Raw genomic sequence first — 17,821 nt, 5'->3', positions numbered from 1 at the left:
TCACTCACCCCCACCCCCAAAAAGTGTTTTAATCTATTGAATTTTTGTGTCCTCAGTTGTGTCTGATTCACGGCAACTCACGATCTCTACACAGCCAGGCTCTTCCGTCCATGGAATTCAGGGCAATTTTTTCTGTCACAGTAAATGCCCACCCTGGGTGATCCAAACGGAAGGGCTCACAGGCTCCTGAGAGACTAACTCCTTTCAGCTGAGCACAGAGCTGGCTCCTCACTGGGATACCTGTGGCCTGGGGCTCCCAGAGGGGAGAGCACCACTCGCCCCACCGTGTGTTCACAGCTGGAAGTGCAGGCTGCTCCTCACTCCCCCTTGACAGTGTCCCTGAGGGCAGAACAGTGTGAAGTTAATCAAGGTGGAAATGCAAACTCCAATGCAAGTAAACTTCCCACAAGGTCTCCAAAACCACTCAGGAACAGGGTATTGGAAACTGCAGGGGATGACATGAATGGAGATGGAGACTTGACACCTTACACCGAGTTCACTTCCAGTTATCCCTAGACAAACATTCCATGAAAACTTGTCACAAATCTAGAGGAACAATGAGCAGAAACCGGACACGTGCTTTGAGTCTTCACACACAAAACTAAAAGGCAGTCCACAAAAAAAACCAGGAGAATACAGTGCACTTTGCAAAATCAAAGATATCTACTGTGGGAAAGACCTCAGTACAAAAGCAAAAGACAGGTCATACATCGCGAGACGAATGAGTGGAAACACAAAGCTTATCAAGGATGTGTCTCCAAACAGACAAAGAACACCAACACAACAAGCCTGTGAAAACTAGGGAAAGGTCTGAAGGGACACCAGACTGAGGAAGACACACACAGAGTATCCCGGATGATGTCCAGCACTGAGGGCCTGAAGAATCAACAGTCTAGTTGTACCTCCTCAGGCCTGTGTGACCCTGGGTGAGGCCTCTGTTTCCCGGTGGCTCTGAGAGATGGACAGGGAGGAAGGGGAAGAGAAATCACTTGCATTTCTAATACTCACAGCAAAGTCTTCCAATGAGAAGGGAATTATCACCCCCACTGACAATGCCATTCACTGAAGTGATCCCCACGAGTCCATCTAACCCAGAAGGGAAGGAAGGACCTGTTCTCACAAAACGGCGAGAGATGGAAGAAGGAAGATCAAGCCCACACCAATCCCTGGAAAGAGAAGCTGTGCTCAGGGCTTGAAAGAATTCCTATTTGGAAAATGATATCCCAGCCCCACAAGGCAATCCACAGCTTCGATGCTATTCCTCCCAAAATGCCAATGCATTTTCGCACCCAACCAAGAATTGCAAAAGGGGTACGGAAACAGAAAAGAGCCTAAATTGTCAATACAATCCGACGAAAAAGCCCCGATACGGACATCCAAGGTTGTGTGAAAGGAAATTAGACGACCAAACTAGGATCCTCAGGAGAGTATCGGAGAAGGCAATGGCGACCCACTCCAGTACTCTTGCCTGGAAAATGCCCTGGACGGAGGAGCCTGGTAGGCTGCAGGCCATGGGGTCGCGCAGAGTCAGACACGACTGAAGTGACTTAGCCGCAGCAGCAGCAGCAGGAGCCGGACAGTATGCTATTGGGAATACAACAACACACACAGATCCAGATCGATGGAATAAAGTTGAGGGTCCAGACACAGACCCCAGCATCCATGCTCAACTCATCTCTGACACAGAAGGGGAGAATATCCAAATGGGAACAAGAAAGCCTCTTCAATACATGTCCATGGGAAAACCAGACAGCTACATCTGAAGAACGCTATTGGTTTTGATCTCAGACCACCTCAATATCGGGGAAAACCTCACCCTAAAGGCTGATGTCATGAGATAGCTAGAAAGAAGCGTAGGTCAAAGGCTCCTTAACATCAGAGTCTCCTTGCCATTTGCTGGGCGGAGGTAGAAATGGGTCTCTTCAAGTAAGGGAAAGAGGTACACGAAGTACACCAATGGGTTTCCATCCAATGGAACCTCTTCACAACAGAGAAGCTAAGCATTCACAAATGCAAAAGAGAGGAAACGGAACACGAGAGACTCCTTGCAAGTGGTGTATCTGAGAAGGGGTTCATATGGAAAGAGACGAAGAATGCACAGCACTCAGAGTCCAAGAAACACCACCACCACCCTTGACCCTTCCCCCATGACCAACTCCGACCTAAAGCCTTTCTCTCCCTCTAACCTATCCCTAAAACATAACCCTCATCTAATCATATACACGTGCATTCCTAGCATCCATCCGTCCACACACGAGAGAGAAAGAGGAAGACACAGACTGAATTGAGAAAGGAAAAGAGAGGGACACAGCCAGAGAGAGACACGGAACCAAAGAGAGGAAAGGAGTCGATGGTCCAGACTTTTCATCAATCTGTCTCGAAGGTAGAAGCAATGACAGCGCCCATCCACCCCAGAAGGGGGAAAAGGACGGAAGGTTTGGAGAGGAAAAGACAAGAACGCAGGGAGCCATTAGAAGCTCAGCCACCCGCAGAAGCCGAGCTGGGACACTTGAACAGAATCTCAATGGAACCAGAGGACCAGAAACTTGGCTACTCTTTTCTATAAGAGAGGGAGACCTTCGAGTCTTCCTTTCGGTCCTCCAACTTGGACGCGGGGTCTCAAAACAGTCAGGAGGGGGAGTGCCTTTTCCTGGGTACCACGGCACATCCAGGCCTCGTTCTGCCCCATTCTGTGCTGTGTCAGCCCAGGAAGGAATCTTTCTTTCTGAAGTCTCAGCGCACAAGCTCCACGTGATATCGGCCCCAGGTGGAAAGGCATGGAGCTGCTCGTAGGCCGACAGACCTAGGAAGCAGATGGGAGAATGACCGCCACTCTGCAGATGGAGAGACTGGGGAAACCCTGAGGGGCATATGCTTGTCCAGGGCCACACCACTTATGAGAAGAAGGAGCCTGGTCTGAGAGCAGCGGGGCCCTCGGAGCTCAGGCCCTGGCTGCACCCAGGCCTCCCCAGGGCTGTCGGCTGGGCTGGGTGGGTGTCACTGTGCCTGCACATGGCTTAAGGGTGGTGGTCGAGCAGTCAGAAACCCAGAGATTCCCTTGGGAAGTTTTGGGGAAGGGACCTCAGCACGAACCCCAGGAAATGATGTCACCTGCCGGCAACAGAACCCAACAGAACCCGCAACCCGGGTATCCAGGCCTCGAGAGCGGAGAGGAGCCCCCAGCCAGATCACTTGCTGCCGAGATGTTCTGCTGTTTGCCCCTGCCCAGAGGCCGGGGCCTCAGGAGAGCTCACAGGCAGTGTGCGTGGGCACCCTGTCGACGTTGGCTCAGGGCACCCCCGAGACGCCTCTGGCCCTTTGCCCGGAGAAACAGAAAGGTAACACGGGGAGCCCCAGGCCGGGCCAGGCCACCTCTCCCATGCCACCAGGAAACACCGGGTCCTTTGCCTGTGTGTGTGGATGCGGGTTTCTCGGGGTGTGTCTCACTCAAGGAAGCCCAGGCGGATGTGGGGTCAGAAGCCTGCGGACAAGCTGTGTCCACACCCCAGGGGAGAGCATGCTGGGCGGGATGGGGAGAGTGTGGGCAGGGCCGGCCGCCCAGGCTGACCTCACACCCTCAGGTGGGTCTCTTTCCTCCCGGGTGGGGATCTGAGCACACACACGTCTCTGACACTTCTGGGCAGAGAAGTTCGAGCAGGCCGAAGCAGCGGCTCCACTGGCCAGGCCCAGCTCGGAAAACTCCCAGCATGGCTGGCTGACGGTCACTGTCGTTGCAGAGCTTCCCACGTGATGAGGCCGAGGACGGGGACACCCCATCCAGCTCCCGGAGGGAGGGGTCGGAGCACCACGCCCCCGCCCGTGAGGCCCAGTGCAGGCTCCAGGTGAGCGTGCCCACGGAGGCATCAGCCCCACCGGGGGCGAAGTGGAGGCGGGGAAGGCCTGCTGCCGAGACACAGCCCAGGATACGCCCCGCGGCCCAGTCTGAGGCTGCCACGGAGCTCAGCACACCCGGCTCTGACCCAGAGTCCCGAGAACCCCGGCCTCTGAGGCAGCAGGAGGACCTGGAGCCCAGCACGCCAGAGCACAGAGGTGAGGACGCTGGGGCTGGTGTACGGGAGTGTGTGGGGAGGGGGTGCTGAGCTACACAGGGACGAGTCCCCGAAAGCTGCTGCTGGGCCTGCAGCAAGTGCTGGCCTCACACCCCTGCCCCCCATCTTGCACACTTCAGTCCCAAAAGACATCCGAACCTGGGTATTCTTTGGGAATCTCTTGGAAGCTTTCTGTCCCGGGATACGCACATGCCAAGGCTGGCCTGCGGGCAAACGATGCTTCTCCCACAGCTCTAGCACTGGCCTCCAACTGGAACCAGGCTCCACTTCCCAGACCTGTCCCTACAGAGGTGGTGGCTCCAGGTGCAGGACCCAGGGATCCACCGAGGGCAGATGGAGAACCGAGACTTGCCCTCGCAGAGACACCAGGCCAGCTGGGTACTGGCCAGCACACCGGGCAGATCGGATCTCCGTGCCTGCAGGACCCCCAGCCCCAGGCACTGATGTCCCACCCCCTCAGCCAGAACCTCCACCTCCACGTGCACCTCTACCTGCTCGGCCTTTGGCAGGAGAACCCGAGGCAGAGGAGGAGTCACCGCCTCGGCAGGGAGAGCCTGCCCTGGCTCCCGCGCAACACCCAGATGCCCACGATGACTCACCCACCCCTGCAGGGAGAACGAGCCCCCGCTCTGGACAGAGACCCAGAGCCCTTGCCGGAAACACCACGTCCAGGGGAGCGGTCGGCTCTGCAGCCTCCATCCCTGTCTGCTCACCGTGGACGCCGTCAACTCGGTCTGCCCCCAGGGGACATGGAGTTCCTTTCCCCCGAACTGCTTTGTATTTGGTTTGTTTCCACCTTTCTGGTGATGTTTTCTTTTTTGCATGGTTTCCTGTATTTTTGTTGGTTAAGTTGGGATTAGTAAACTTTTTCATCATTGTTGCAATTTGGGAACACTGTTGTGTAACTCTGGTGATACTGTGTTACCATCACCACTTTGTAGTTTCAGACCCGTTCCATCTTTATGCCCCACCCCCCAACAAAGCCTGGATTCAAGGCAAGCACGCCCTGTTCATCCCTCCGCCCGATCCTGAACACAATTTCATCTTTTCTTTCTGCATTCCTTCCTATATTCTTGGTGTCCCCAATCAATGACTCTCAGTGAAATGACTGAAGGAGTTTTTTTCGGACGCTCCACCTACTGTAAGACTCCACTGGAGAGTTCTCATGTTTATGTCCTTTGAACTAGCCTTTGATATCTGAAAGGACGTTGTACCACGTGCCAAACGAAGCCCTTTTGGCAAATGCCATCATTATCTCCAGGCAGGCATTGCTGTTTGAAGGGTGCCATCTCAGCCAGAAGGCAGAGGCTGAGCTCCTCTTGTTGCACCAGCTCCCAAAAGAAGCCAAGAAAAGGAGCTGTTACAACAAACCACCCCAACGCCCAGGAAAGCGTTCTTCATGACAGAAGGCTAGAAAATGACCCAACATCCTTGTGGCCCAGAACCCCTCTAGAAATTCACTGTTCCATAAAAAAGAGAAACAGATGGGAAGTTCCAAGGAGAGGCAATGCCCATGGCCAGTGTATTTTAGAGACGGCCTGACCGCTCCGGGGAAGACACGCACTGACAGAACCCCTTGGGAAACAGCCGTGATAGTCCTCACTGTCGTAAGGGATTCCTCTGGGGACAACCTGCCCTGGGCACCACACGAGGGAGCAGACCGGCTTCTCTTCCTCTGCCCCCACACCATTGACTCATCAAGGCAGCTCAGGTGTTCTCATGCCCTGCCTGCCTGCCTGCCTGGCTCATCCGTGAGCTGTGACCACCTCCAGGACAGGACTCCACCTTCTGCTCTCTGTGTACCGTGAATCTGCACACAGTGGGCTTTCAGAACCTTAGGAGACTTGAGCCATTCCCACTCGAGCCAGAACCCTCCCCAGGAAGGAAAACAGCTGTGGAGTCCTTTTGGCCCCAGCACTGGTTCCGAAACCCTGGCGGCTCCTAGAGCCTCTACGGTGTGAAGAGGGAGGTCCCTTTTGACAGAGCTTTCCGGCCGTCAGATCTAAGCTGCTGTTTCACTCTCAGCTGTGTCTCTTCCGTTGCAGTGTTGCAGGTGGGCCACGCTGCTCCAAAGGAGCTCACAAGCTGAGTTTCAAGGGAGGTATTGAGAGGACAGGGATGGCTACAACGTGCTGCAAACTGAGTGAGGGTCCCCACAATCCTCAGCAAAGGTCTGTGGTGTGCAAGTGGGGAGTAGAGGGCCCCCAAGTTCCAAAGGAAGGGAGGTACTCGGGAGCTAAAGCCCTTGGCTGCTGTGGTAGCAGCTGCAGATGGCAGCTCGTCCACAGTGCACTTCGAATGAGGTCATATGAGCGGGACTCTGGAAATGGCTCCGAAATCCAGAGAAAGGGGTCAGGGTATGTGGGAATCCGGCGGGGGTGGGGGCTGGATGAAGGAAGGTGTCCTTCCTCTCTCCAGTGCAATTTGGTTTGGTGAGTCTCAAAGCTACCAGATGGCACTTCCCAAGTCAGGCCCCCGCAGGAATCAGGGTGGGCTGCGTGCCTCGGCCCCTGCCACAGGGACAAGCCACACCAGTGGCCTCCCTGAGCTCCAATGGCCGGATCTGGGGCTTCTGTCTGGGTGCACACCTCCTTGCTCTGGCCAAGTTCCCCCCTTCTCTGAGCACCAGCTTCATCCTCTCGAATGAGGACATCGATTGCTACCTTGACACGTTACTCTCTTCATCCTGTGAAGACTCATTAGGCTTATCCTACAATTACTAGCTGGCCCGAGGAGATATCTCCTGAATCCAGATTAAGCTGGAGTCTCCCAGGCTCATCTGGCATGTCTTCCCTGAAGTCTGCCAAAACCCACACCCTTGCATTTCCAGGGACTCCCCTTAGCCAGCTGGGCAGAAAACCCAGCATGTTTCAAACAAGCTGACAGACAAGCGGGAGAGGACTCACGGGCAGACGGCTTCCCTCAGGTCTCGGGTGGACCTCTGGGACCACAGCAGCAACAGGCCATCCCAGTCCCTGGGCTCAGCAGCGCCCTCATTCTCACGCCGGCGGCTCTGCCCTGAGGGGAGCAGGAAGGTCACCAGCTGCCGCAGGCGGACCTCACGCCCCTCCCACTTATGGAGCCGGACCTCCCCCGGCCCCACCCCTTCCCCTACCCCAGCAGGACGAGAGCTCCTCTTCCCCTGGCTTCTAACGTGAGGCCCGGCCCTGGGCCCCGATTGGGCACTGCCCCAGTCCGGAGCCAATCACAGTGGCCAAGGAGGTGGAAGGCACCGATGGGCCAGGGCCAGGTCATGTGACCATACTCCCCAGGAAACTCAAATATTACCAAGATTCCCTAAGAAACCAATGAACAAAATTATCCAGTAAAGGCAAACCGTACTTTTTAATGAGGCCAAAGTCACAGAAAAAAAAAAAAATGCTTCACAATGAAGTGCTCAAGGAAGCTACAAAATAAACTTTCAGAAAAGTTTAGTAGTTTTTTTAATAGGGTGACGGAGAGCTATACCTATCCCATATATGTGAATTTAGGTTTAAACTAGATTCCCCTTGGCTATTTTATAAGACAAAAAAACCCACATCACCCCCTTTCACTCCCCCCCACCCCCAAAAAGTGTTTTAACCTATTGAATTTTTGTGTCCTCAGTTGTGTCTGATTCACGGCAACTCACGATCTCTACACAGCCAGGCTCTTCCGTCCATGGAATTCAGGGCAATTTTTTCTGTCACAGTAAATGCCCACCCTGGGTGATCCAAACGGAAGGGCTCAGAGGCTCCTGAGAGACTAACTCCTTTCAGCTGAGCACAGAGCTGGCTCCTCACTGGGATACCTGTGGCCTGGGGCTCCCAGAGGGGAGAGCACCACTCGCCCCACCGTGTGTTCACAGCTGGAAGTGCAGGCTGCTCCTCACTCCCCCTTGACAGTGTCCCTGAGGGCAGAACACTGTGAAGTTAATCAAGGTGGAAATGCAAACTCCAATGCAAGTAAACTTCCCACAAGGTCTCCAAAACCACTCAGGAACAGGGTATTGGAAACTGCAGGGGATGACATGAATGGAGATGGAGACTTGACACCTTACACCGAGTTCACTTCCAGTTATCCCTAGACAAACATTCCATGAAAACTTGTCACAAATCTAGAGGAACAATGAGCAGAAACCGGACACGTGCTTTGAGTCTTCACACACAAAACTAAAAGGCAGTCCACAAAAAAACCAGGAGAATAAGTGGACTTTGCAAAATCAAAGATATCTTCTGTGGGAAAGAGCTCAGTACAAAAGCAAAAGACAGGTCATACATCGCGAGACGAATGAGTGGAAACACAAAGCTTATCAAGGATGTGTCTCCAAACAGACAAAGAACACCAACACAACAAGCCTGTGAAAACTAGGGAAAGGTCTGAAGGGACACCAGACTGAGGAAGACACACACAGAGTATCCCGGATGATGTCCAGCACTGAGGGCCTGAAGAATCAACAGTCTAGTTGTACCTCCTCAGGCCTGTGTGACCCTGGGTGAGGCCTCTGTTTCCCGGTGGCTCTGAGAGATGGACAGGGAGGAAGGGGAAGAGAAATCACTTGCATTTCTAATACTCACAGCAAAGTCTTCCAATGAGAAGGGAATTATCACCCCCACTGACAATGCCATTCACTGAAGTGATCCCCACGAGTCCATCTAACCCAGAAGGGAAGGAAGGACCTGTTCTCACAAAACGGCGAGAGATGGAAGAAGGAAGATCAAGCCCACACCAATCCCTGGAAAGAGAAGCTGTGCTCAGGGCTTGAAAGAATTCCTATTTGGAAAATGATATCCCAGCCCCACAAGGCAATCCACAGCTTCGATGCTATTCCTCCCAAAATGCCAATGCATTTTCGCACCCAACCAAGAATTGCAAAAGGGGTACGGAAACAGAAAAGAGCCTAAATTGTCAATACAATCCGACGAAAAAGCCCCGATACGGACATCCAAGGTTGTGTGAAAGGAAATTAGACGACCAAACTAGGATCCTCAGGAGAGTATCGGAGAAGGCAATGGCGACCCACTCCAGTACTCTTGCCTGGAAAATGCCCTGGACGGAGGAGCCTGGTAGGCTGCAGGCCATGGGGTCGCGCAGAGTCAGACACGACTGAAGTGACTTAGCCGCAGCAGCAGCAGCAGGAGCCGGACAGTATGCTATTGGGAATACAACAACACACACAGATCCAGATCGATGGAATAAAGTTGAGGGTCCAGACACAGACCCCAGCATCCATGCTCAACTCATCTCTGACACAGAAGGGGAGAATATCCAAATGGGAACAAGAAAGCCTCTTCAATACATGTCCATGGGAAAACCAGACAGCTACATCTGAAGAACGCTATTGGTTTTGATCTCAGACCATCTCAATATCGGGGAAAACCTCACCCTAAAGGCTGATGTCATGAGATAGCTAGAAAGAAGCGTAGGTCAAAGGCTCCTTAACATCAGAGTCTCCTTGCCATTTGCTGGGCGGAGGTAGAAATGGGTCTCTTCAAGTAAGGGAAAGAGGTACACGAAGTACACCAATGGGTTTCCATCCAATGGAACCTCTTCACAACAGAGAAGCTAAGCATTCACAAATGCAAAAGAGAGGAAACGGAACACGAGAGACTCCTTGCAAGTGGTGTATCTGAGAAGGGGTTCATATGGAAAGAGACGAAGAATGCACAGCACTCAGAGTCCAAGAAACACCACCACCACCCTTGACCCTTCCCCCATGACCAACTCCGACCTAAAGCCTTTCTCTCCCTCTAACCTATCCCTAAAACATAACCCTCATCTAATCATATACACGTGCATTCCTAGCATCCATCCGTCCACACACGAGAGAGAAAGAGGAAGACACAGACTGAATTGAGAAAGGAAAAGAGAGGGACACAGCCAGAGAGAGACACGGAACCAAAGAGAGGAAAGGAGTCGATGGTCCAGACTTTTCATCAATCTGTCTCGAAGGTAGAAGCAATGACAGCGCCCATCCACCCCAGAAGGGGGAAAAGGACGGAAGGTTTGGAGAGGAAAAGACAAGAACGCAGGGAGCCATTAGAAGCTCAGCCACCCGCAGAAGCCGAGCTGGGACACTTGAACAGAATCTCAATGGAACCAGAGGACCAGAAACTTGGCTACTCTTTTCTATAAGAGAGGGAGACCTTCGAGTCTTCCTTTCGGTCCTGCAACTTGGATGCGGGGTCTCAAAACAGTCAGGAGGGGGAGTGCCTTTTCCTGGGTACCACGGCACATCCAGGCCTCGTTCTGCCCCATTCTGTGCTGTGTCAGCCCAGGAAGGAATCTTTCTTTCTGAAGTCTCAGCGCACAAGCTCCACGTGATATCGGCCCCAGGTGGAAAGGCATGGAGCTGCTCGTAGGCCGACAGACCTAGGAAGCAGATGGGAGAATGACCGCCACTCTGCAGATGGAGAGACTGGGGAAACCCTGAGGGGCATATGCTTGTCCAGGGCCACACCACTTATGAGAAGAAGGAGCCTGGTCTGAGAGCAGCGGGGCCCTCGGAGCTCAGGCCCTGGCTGCACCCAGGCCTCCCCAGGGCTGTCGGCTGGGCTGGGTGGGTGTCACTGTGCCTGCACATGGCTTAAGGGTGGTGGTCGAGCAGTCAGAAACCCAGAGATTCCCTTGGGAAGTTTTGGGGAAGGGACCTCAGCACGAACCCCAGGAAATGATGTCACCTGCCGGCAACAGAACCCAACAGAACCCGCAACCCGGGTATCCAGGCCTCGAGAGCGGAGAGGAGCCCCCAGCCAGATCACTTGCTGCCGAGATGTTCTGCTGTTTGCCCCTGCCCAGAGGCCGGGGCCTCAGGAGAGCTCACAGGCAGTGTGCGTGGGCACCCTGTCGACGTTGGCTCAGGGCACCCCCGAGACGCCTCTGGCCCTTTGCCCGGAGAAACAGAAAGGTAACACGGGGAGCCCCAGGCCGGGCCAGGCCACCTCTCCCATGCCACCAGGAAACACCGGGTCCTTTGCCTGTGTGTGTGGATGCGGGTTTCTCGGGGTGTGTCTCACTCAAGGAAGCCCAGGCGGATGTGGGGTCAGAAGCCTGCGGACAAGCTGTGTCCACACCCCAGGGGAGAGCATGCTGGGCGGGATGGGGAGAGTGCGGGCAGGGCCGGCCGCCCAGGCTGACCTCACACCCTCAGGTGGGTCTCTTTCCTCCCGGGTGGGGATCTGAGCACACACACGTCTCTGACACTTCTGGGCAGAGAAGTTCGAGCAGGCCGAAGCAGCGGCTCCACTGGCCAGGCCCAGCTCGGAAAACTCCCAGCATGGCTGGCTGACGGTCACTGTCGTTGCAGAGCTTCCCACGTGATGAGGCCGAGGACGGGGACACCCCATCCAGCTCCCGGAGGGAGGGGTCGGAGCACCACCCCCCCGCCCGTGAGGCCCAGTGCAGGCTCCAGGTGAGCGTGCCCACGGAGGCATCAGCCCCACCGGGGGCGAAGTGGAGGCGGGGAAGGCCTGCTGCCGAGACACAGCCCAGGATACGCCCCGCGGCCCAGTCTGAGGCTGCCACGGAGCTCAGCACACCCGGCTCTGACCCAGAGTCCCGAGAACCCCGGCCTCTGAGGCAGCAGGAGGACCTGGAGCCCAGCACGCCAGAGCACAGAGGTGAGGACGCTGGGGCTGGTGTACGGGAGTGTGTGGGGAGGGGGTGCTGAGCTACACAGGGACGAGTCCCCGAAAGCTGCTGCTGGGCCTGCAGCAAGTGCTGGCCTCACACCCCCTGCCCCCCATCTTGCACACTTCAGTCCCAAAAGACATCCGAACCTGGGTATTCTTTGGGAATCTCTTGGAAGCTTTCTGTCCCGGGATACGCACATGCCAAGGCTGGCCTGCGGGCAAACGATGCTTCTCCCACAGCTCTAGCACTGGCCTCCAACTGGAACCAGGCTCCACTTCCCAGACCTGTCCCTACAGAGGTGGTGGCTCCAGGTGCAGGACCCAGGGATCCACCGAGGGCAGATGGAGAACCGAGACTTGCCCTCGCAGAGACACCAGGCCAGCTGGGTACTGGCCAGCACACCGGGCAGATCGGATCTCCGTGCCTGCAGGACCCCCAGCCCCAGGCACTGATGTCCCACCCCCTCAGCCAGAACCTCCACCTCCACGTGCACCTCTACCTGCTCGGCCTTTGGCAGGAGAACCCGAGGCAGAGGAGGAGTCACCGCCTCGGCAGGGAGAGCCTGCCCTGGCTCCCGCGCAACACCCAGATGCCCACGATGACTCACCCACCCCTGCAGGGAGAACGAGCCCCCGCTCTGGACAGAGACCCAGAGCCCTTGCCGGAAACACCACGTCCAGGGGAGCGGTCGGCTCTGCAGCCTCCATCCCTGTCTGCTCACCGTGGACGCCGTCAACTCGGTCTGCCCCCAGGGGACATGGAGTTCCTTTCCCCCGAACTGCTTTGTATTTGGTTTGTTTCCACCTTTCTGGTGATGTTTTCTTTTTTGCATGGTTTCCTGTATTTTTGTTGGTTAAGTTGGGATTAGTAAACTTTTTCATCATTGTTGCAATTTGGGAACACTGTTGTGTAACTCTGGTGATACTGTGTTACCATCACCACTTTGTAGTTTCAGACCCGTTCCATCTTTATGCCCCACCCCCCAACAAAGCCTGGATTCAAGGCAAGCACGCCCTGTTCATCCCTCCGCCCGATCCTGAACACAATTTCATCTTTTCTTTCTGCATTCCTTCCTATATTCTTGGTGTCCCCAATCAATGACTCTCAGTGAAATGACTGAAGGAGTTTTTTTCGGACGCTCCACCTACTGTAAGACTCCACTGGAGAGTTCTCATGTTTATGTCCTTTGAACTAGCCTTTGATATCTGAAAGGACGTTGTACCACGTGCCAAACGAAGCCCTTTTGGCAAATGCCATCATTATCTCCAGGCAGGCATTGCTGTTTGAAGGGTGCCATCTCAGCCAGAAGGCAGAGGCTGAGCTCCTCTTGTTGCACCAGCTCCCAAAAGAAGCCAAGAAAGGGAGCTGTTACAACAAACCACCCCAACGCCCAGGAAAGCGTTCTTCATGACAGAAGGCTAGAAAATGACCCAACATCCTTGTGGCCCAGAACCCCTCTAGAAATTCACTGTTCCATAAAAAAGAGAAACAGATGGGAAGTTCCAAGGAGAGGCAATGCCCATGGCCAGTGTATTTTAGAGACGGCCTGACCGCTCCGGGGAAGACACGCACTGACAGAACCCCTTGGGAAACAGCCGTGATAGTCCTCACTGTCGTAAGGGATTCCTCTGGGGACAACCTGCCCTGGGCACCACACGAGGGAGCAGACCGGCTTCTCTTCCTCTGCCCCCACACCATTGACTCATCAAGGCAGCTCAGGTGTTCTCATGCCCTGCCTGCCTGCCTGCCTGGCTCATCCGTGAGCTGTGACCACCTCCAGGACAGGACTCCACCTTCTGCTCTCTGTGTACCGTGAATCTGCACACAGTGGGCTTTCAGAACCTTAGGAGACTTGAGCCATTCCCACTCGAGCCAGAACCCTCCCCAGGAAGGAAAACAGCTGTGGAGTCCTTTTGGCCCCAGCACTGGTTCCGAAACCCTGGCGGCTCCTAGAGCCTCTACGGTGTGAAGAGGGAGGTCCCTTTTGACAGAGCTTTCCGGCCGTCAGATCTAAGCTGCTGTTTCACTCTCAGCTGTGTCTCTTCCGTTGCAGTGTTGCAGGTGGGCCACGCTGCTCCAAAGGAGCTCACAAGCTGAGTTTCAAGGGAGGTATTGAGAGGACAGGGATGGCTACAACGTGCTGCAAACTGAGTGAGGGTCCCCACAATCCTCAGCAAAGGTCTGTGGTGTGCAAGTGGGGAGTAGAGGGCCCCCAAGTTCCAAAGGAAGGGAGGTACTCGGGAGCTAAAGCCCTTGGCTGCTGTGGTAGCAGCTGCAGATGGCAGCTCGTCCACAGTGCACTTCGAATGAGGTCATATGAGCGGGACTCTGGAAATGGCTCCGAAATCCAGAGAAAGGGGTCAGGGTATGTGGGAATCCGGCAGGGGTGGGGGCTGGATGAAGGAAGGTGTCCTTCCTCTCTCCAGTGCAATTTGGTTTGGTGAGTCTCAAAGCTACCAGATGGCACTTCCCAAGTCAGGCCCCCGCAGGAATCAGGGTGGGCTGCGTGCCTCGGCCCCTGCCACAGGGACAAGCCACACCAGTGGCCTCCCTGAGCTCCAATGGCCGGATCTGGGGCTTCTGTCTGGGTGCACACCTCCTTGCTCTGGCCAAGTTCCCCCCTTCTCTGAGCACCAGCTTCATCCTCTCGAATGAGGACATCGATTGCTACCTTGACACGTTACTCTCTTCATCCTGTGAAGACTCATTAGGCTTATCCTACAATTACTAGCTGGCCCGAGGAGATATCTCCTGAATCCAGATTAAGCTGGAGTCTCCCAGGCTCATCTGGCATGTCTTCCCTGAAGTCTGCCAAAACCCACACCCTTGCATTTCCAGGGACTCCCCTTAGCCAGCTGGGCAGAAAACCCAGCATGTTTCAAACAAGCTGACAGACAAGCGGGAGAGGACTCACGGGCAGACGGCTTCCCTCAGGTCTCGGGTGGACCTCTGGGACCACAGCAGCAACAGGCCATCCCAGTCCCTGGGCTCAGCAGCGCCCTCATTCTCACGCCGGCGGCTCTGCCCTGAGGGGAGCAGGAAGGTCACCAGCTGCCGCAGGCGGACCTCACGCCCCTCCCACTTATGGAGCCGGACCTCCCCCGGCCCCACCCCTTCCCCTACCCCAGCAGGACGAGAGCTCCTCTTCCCCTGGCTTCTAACGTGAGGCCCGGCCCTGGGCCCCGATTGGGCACTGCCCCAGTCCGGAGCCAATCACAGTGGCCAAGGAGGTGGAAGGCACCGATGGGCCAGGGCCAGGTCATGTGACCATACTCCCCAGGAAACTCAAATATTACCAAGATTCCCTAAGAAACCAATGAACAAAATTATCCAGTAAAGGCAAACCGTACTTTTTAATGAGGCCAAAGTCACAGAAAAAAAAAAAAAGCTTCACAATGAAGTGCTCAAGGAAGCTACAAAATAAACTTTCAGAAAAGTTTAGTAGTTTTTTTAATAGGGTGACGGAGAGCTATACCTATCCCATATATGTGAATTTAGGTTTAAACTAGATTCCCCTTGGCTATTTTATAAGACAAAAAAACCCACATCACCCCATTTCACTCACCCCCACCCCCAAAAAGTGTTTTAATCTATTGAATTTTTGTGTCCTCAGTTGTGTCTGATTCACGGCAACTCACGATCTCTACACAGCCAGGCTCTTCCGTCCATGGAATTCAGGGCAATTTTTTCTGTCACAGTAAATGCCCACCCTGGGTGATCCAAACGGAAGGGCTCACAGGCTCCTGAGAGACTAACTCCTTTCAGCTGAGCACAGAGCTGGCTCCTCACTGGGATACCTGTGGCCTAGGGCTCCCAGAGGGGAGAGCACCACTCGCCCCACCGTGTGTTCACAGCTGGAAGTGCAGGCTGCTCCTCACTCCCCCTTGACAGTGTCCCTGAGGGCAGAACAGTGTGAAGTTAATCAAGGTGGAAATGCAAACTCCAATGCAAGTAAACTTCCCACAAGGCCTCCAAAACCACTCAGGAACAGGGTATTGGAAACTGCAGGGGATGACATGAATGGAGATGGAGACTTGACACCTTACACCGAGTTCACTTCCAGTTATCCCTAGACAAACATTCCATGAAAACTTGTCACAAATCTAGAGGAACAATGAGCAGAAACCGGACACGTGCTTTGAGTCTTCACACACAAAACTAAAAGGCAGTCCACAAAAAAAACCAGGAGAATACAGTGCACTTTGCAAAATCAAAGATATCTACTGTGGGAAAGACCTCAGTACAAAAGCAAAAGACAGGTCATACATCGCGAGACGAATGAGTGGAAACACAAAGCTTATCAAGGATGTGTCTCCAAACAGACAAAGAACACCAACACAACAAGCCTGTGAAAACTAGGGAAAGGTCTGAAGGGACACCAGACTGAGGAAGACACACACAGAGTATCCCGGATGATGTCCAGCACTGAGGGCCTGAAGAATCAACAGTCTAGTTGTACCTCCTCAGGCCTGTGTGACCCTGGGTGAGGCCTCTGTTTCCCGGTGGCTCTGAGAGATGGACAGGGAGGAAGGGGAAGAGAAATCACTTGCATTTCTAATACTCACAGCAAAGTCTTCCAATGAGAAGGGAATTATCACCCCCACTGACAATGCCATTCACTGAAGTGATCCCCACGAGTCCATCTAACCCAGAAGGGAAGGAAGGACCTGTTCTCACAAAACGGCGAGAGATGGAAGAAGGAAGATCAAGCCCACACCAATCCCTGGAAAGAGAAGCTGTGCTCAGGGCTTGAAAGAATTCCTATTTGGAAAATGATATCCCAGCCCCACAAGGCAATCCACAGCTTCGATGCTATTCCTCCCAAAATGCCAATGCATTTTCGCACCCAACCAAGAATTGCAAAAGGGGTACGGAAACAGAAAAGAGCCTAAATTGTCAATACAATCCGACGAAAAAGCCCCGATACGGACATCCAAGGTTGTGTGAAAGGAAATTAGACGACCAAACTAGGATCCTCAGGAGAGTATCGGAGAAGGCAATGGCGACCCACTCCAGTACTCTTGCCTGGAAAATGCCCTGGACGGAGGAGCCTGGTAGGCTGCAGGCCATGGGGTCGCGCAGAGTCAGACACGACTGAAGTGACTTAGCCGCAGCAGCAGCAGCAGGAGCCGGACAGTATGCTATTGGGAATACAACAACACACACAGATCCAGATCGATGGAATAAAGTTGAGGGTCCAGACACAGACCCCAGCATCCATGCTCAACTCATCTCTGACACAGAAGGGGAGAATATCCAAATGGGAACAAGAAAGCCTCTTCAATACATGTCCATGGGAAAACCAGACAGCTACATCTGAAGAACGCTATTGGTTTTGATCTCAGACCACCTCAATATCGGGGAAAACCTCACCCTAAAGGCTGATGTCATGAGATAGCTAGAAAGAAGCGTAGGTCAAAGGCTCCTTAACATCAGAGTCTCCTTGCCATTTGCTGGGCGGAGGTAGAAATGGGTCTCTTCAAGTAAGGGAAAGAGGTACACGAAGTACACCAATGGGTTTCCATCCAATGGAACCTCTTCACAACAGAGAAGCTAAGCATTCACAAATGCAAAAGAGAGGAAACGGAACACGAGAGACTCCTTGCAAGTGGTGTATCTGAGAAGGGGTTCATATGGAAAGAGACGAAGAATGCACAGCACTCAGAGTCCAAGAAACACCACCACCACCCTTGACCCTTCCCCCATGACCAACTCCGACCTAAAGCCTTTCTCTCCCTCTAACCTATCCCTAAAACATAACCCTCATCTAATCATATACACGTGCATTCCTAGCATCCATCCGTCCACACACGAGAGAGAAAGAGGAAGACACAGACTGAATTGAGAAAGGAAAAGAGAGGGACACAGCCAGAGAGAGACACGGAACCAAAGAGAGGAAAGGAGTCGATGGTCCAGACTTTTCATCAATCTGTCTCGAAGGTAGAAGCAATGACAGCACCCATCCACCCCAGAAGGGGGAAAAGGACGGAAGGTTTGGAGAGGAAAAGACAAGAACGCAGGGAGCCATTAGAAGCTCAGCCACCCGCAGAAGCCGAGCTGGGACACTTGAACAGAATCTCAATGGAACCAGAGGACCAGAAACTTGGCTACTCTTTTCTATAAGAGAGGGAGACCTTCGA

At 53.9% G+C, this 17,821-nt stretch overlaps 1 protein-coding gene across 1 annotated transcript in view; it reads right to left on the bottom strand.

Annotated features, from left to right (window-relative positions):
- Positions 1–17,821, bottom strand: part of LOC145517098 (uncharacterized) — a 437,457-nt gene that overhangs the window by 346,483 nt on the left and 73,153 nt on the right. Inside the window, exons 24-29 of the mRNA XM_081519356.1 lie at positions 15,320–15,577; positions 14,596–14,707; positions 10,196–10,421; positions 7,702–7,959; positions 6,977–7,088; positions 82–339 (exon numbers count right to left, since the gene is read on the bottom strand). The gene's annotated coding sequence lies outside the window, so the exon portion shown is untranslated. The remainder of the gene's footprint in view (positions 1–81; positions 340–6,976; positions 7,089–7,701; positions 7,960–10,195; positions 10,422–14,595; positions 14,708–15,319; positions 15,578–17,821) is intronic.

This window comes from Giraffa tippelskirchi, chromosome 8, assembly GCF_054371585.1.
Source record: "Giraffa tippelskirchi isolate mGirTip1 chromosome 8, T2T-mGirTip1v1.2.pri, whole genome shotgun sequence".
Lineage (NCBI taxonomy): Eukaryota > Metazoa > Chordata > Mammalia > Artiodactyla > Giraffidae > Giraffa > Giraffa tippelskirchi.
The sequence above is the reverse complement of the archived record's forward strand: the minus strand, read 5'-3'. Positions and strand labels throughout refer to the sequence as shown.